The following is a 3,344-nucleotide window of genomic DNA, read 5'->3' as shown; positions in this document are numbered from 1 at the left end:
TGCAAGAAAATTAGTATGGCTTCAAACTGCCACAGGTAGGCATGTAACAATGGCTGTTCAGCTATACTGATCCAAAAATGGAGAAAACTGATGATACAAGGGCCAAACATCTTATGAAATGCAACTATTTATAGACTTGTTTTGCTATAGGGAGGCTGGTGAACATGCTGAATACGAATTACCTCAGTTCTGCAGCTTTCTATGTCTTTTTAATGCATTCTGTTTCAGGGTCACTTTCAATCAATATTTCATTTACTTACTGAGATTGAATGGGCGCTCTGAGACACAGTGTGCTGTTTATCATACAGATTGGACACCTCATTCTAGATCCAAGATCTTTTCCTCAACACTGGGAGCTGTCCTTTCAGCACCACAAAATTACTGCTTGAAGTTGCATTGCAGTTTTTTTTCTTTTCCTTTATCACTGGGAGCTTTTCTTTCAGCACCACAACATTGCACCTAGACTTTTTAAACGGCTGCCTTCCTCTTTGCACTGAAGACCAATTTCGTCTGCACTTCCAGTTATTGCTCTTACCTGTAGGACTTCCAATCCTACTTCACTTCACCCACCCCACTCCCGAAACAGTTAAATGTATCTATTTCTGTGAAAGTCATTTTCTCATTGAATGATCAGAAACAAAGATAAATTCTAACCTGTAACGACTCATTTCGACTCATTGCTTACAATAGATCTAAGCTCTTTTTTCTGCTTATTCGACTCCTTCCAGCTTCCCATCACATCTGTAACAAACTTTTAAAATGATATTGCCACACCACCATGCACAAGCCTACCTGCACAGTAGAGATAGATTATTCCATCGTATTCAGATGGTTAACAGAGGTTAGCAAGTCCTGTATTATATATTTATATCGCTTTCTAAGAAAGTGCATATTAATGTTTACTTTAAGAATGTGTAAATGGTGCTATCAAGAATCTGATAAATTTTATCCCAGTTTTTTGTGTACCACTTCTAATGTATGAGATTTATTTTTCTATTGGAAAAAATAAACAGTATGAAAGCATTAAATTGGTAGATTTTAGTAATTTAAAAATGAATGGAATCCCTATGTTACAGGCCCTATCTTTCCTTGGAAATTTTAGTGGTGGTAATAGATTTCAACAAAGGTACTGATGATCATCACATTCCTTTTAGTCCATTCTTATATTACATTCTTGATTCACATGCTGATTCCTCACTGAGTCCTTAAGTAAATTTTACTTCCTGTAAGTCTTCTCCAAGAAGTGAATTCTTGCTTTCCAAGGCAGCAATTGAAAGGAGATGAAAATATAATTTAATACTCTTTACATCACAGATACAATTTAAGACAGTTACTCTGTTAGTAGGAAAAATTCATCATTCATTAAAAACAGGGCAAGCATGGCTATCCATAATAATTTTAAGTGCAATGCAGTCTTATAAATTTAATGTAAACACTTTATTTAAACGATGCAGACAGCCATATGAAATTGCACATGATTAGAAAACAAGATGAACTCATTTTGCCTCCTGCTTGGTTTCTCATAAACGTGAATACATAATATTGTTATGCACTGTTGTTCATAGATGTCTTATTACATAAAGGGTAAGTATCATATTACTTTAAGAGATTATTTTTGGAATTCTGCATGTTATTTTTTGTTTCATCAGATATGTGCCCCAATTAAATAACATTTTCCCCCAAAATGAAAGTATTAGAAAACGTGTCATGTTAATTTTGAAAAAAAAAAAAAAATTGGAGTGTAGTACATATACTAGATAGGATGTCATTCCACTGGTCTATATTTAAAAAAACTGTTCTTGAAAATTGAAGCATTACCTTGTGTAATAAAGTAATCAAATCAGATTTGTAAATAAAATATTGTTTAAATCTAAAGTATTCAATATTTTGATTAGATTATTTTTTTAAGGAAAAATATTTAACGTGTATGTGCCGAATTTTTTTTTAAATAGTTTTTTATAATTGCGATGGAAGGGCAATTGTCTCATTACAAGTGGTACAGAAGCCAATACTTGGGTTACCATAGATATATAAACAAGTAAAAACTGTGGAACAAGTTTCAAGCTCATTTTGGAAAAAAAAAGTTCTGTAGAAATGCATATTTGTATTTGTTTCTCTAATAAATCTGCAAATAGCTTTAAACACAAATTAGTTTTAATTATTTAAATTATGAGTTCTGTTAAGTAATATGTTTTTGCCTTATATTTTGTGAAAACATTGTCTCATGGAAATTAATAGAGGCTTATTCTGGAAATCAAGGTAGGTCTGCATTTATTTGCAAAGGTCAGGTATTTAGCATTTATGCTTACCTCTATGAAATGACTAAAGAATTTTTATGAGAAACAACACTTCTTTTCCCTGCCCCCATCATCAAAATTACATCAGTTTGGCCACTGCCCAAAACAATAAAAGACCAATTTGCATCGCTTTAACTCAGAATCAAATAAAAGAGCAAAACATAAGTGAAATCATATGTTCAAATGGTTGATAATCAAAAGGTTATTAGGTACAGATAACTTCTTTATGTATAGTAACAAAGAAAAGTTGGACTCCTCTGAGCCACAGTGCCTCAATTTTCTTTAATGTGATTTATACATTATGATTAAAATTGTTAATATAGAATACATATATTTCCCTTGAATTGTGACTTCATAATAATACATATTTAAAAATTTTTAGGGTAAGGTCAACTGTTCCTCTTATCAAATAATGTAGAGTCCCGTTTTAGAAGCACTGCTTTGTAAAGGATAGATATACTAGAACAAATACTGATGTGCACGTGTGTGTGTTTTAATATATATATATTTTGTCATTCTGCTTGAGCAGAGATGCTAAATAAGCTTTTAGTTAAGGAATCAATTCCAATTCTACTGAACTGTGAAGAGCATTCAAATTATAATTAAGTCTTTGGCTTTGCCAGTTTATTAGTAAAATGTTTGGGGAGATCTGGCTTACAAAAACTTTAACATATGCTAAGAGCGTTGTTCATTGGCTTATCCAATTTTACAGCTTTTGGTCAATAACAGGAATACTGTCTCTTGTCAATATTTAAGATTATGGGTAATAATATCACTTTTTTCCTTTGAAGGAGTTATTGTAACCTAATTTCCAAATGATGACTTCTCAAAATTTTCATGCTTTTAATGGTATATTATTTTTCTAAATATTAATATAAATCAAGTTTATAGTATATACAGTAATATATTAAAATATTTCAGTGTATTTACCAAACCATCTTGGATAAATTGGATTATTTTATGGTATTTGGGTATTTTATGCTATTTTAGAGATAAATGCTAAAAGAGGCTCTGATTAGAGGAAGCCCATATAGACTTGTGGTGAGA

General features: G+C 31.6%; 1 protein-coding gene across 4 annotated transcripts in view; it reads left to right on the top strand.

Annotated features, from left to right (window-relative positions):
* The window catches only part of NOVA1 (NOVA alternative splicing regulator 1), a 170,521-nt gene extending 168,319 nt beyond the window's left edge, over positions 1-2,202 (top strand). For 3 of the 4 annotated variants that reach the window (XM_070358660.1, XM_070358659.1, XM_070358661.1), the window contains one exon: positions 1-2,202. This exon is cut by the window's left edge and continues 3,681 nt beyond it. The gene's annotated coding sequence lies outside the window, so the exon portion shown is untranslated. The other variant, XM_005901030.3, reaches the window with a different exon arrangement.
* The last annotated feature ends 1,142 nt before the right edge of the window (positions 2,203-3,344 follow it).

Source organism: Bos mutus, chromosome 21, assembly GCF_027580195.1.
Source record: "Bos mutus isolate GX-2022 chromosome 21, NWIPB_WYAK_1.1, whole genome shotgun sequence".
NCBI classification, from domain to species: domain Eukaryota; kingdom Metazoa; phylum Chordata; class Mammalia; order Artiodactyla; family Bovidae; genus Bos; species Bos mutus.
Note: the sequence above shows the minus strand (reverse complement) of the source record. Positions and strands in the feature narration are given on the sequence as shown.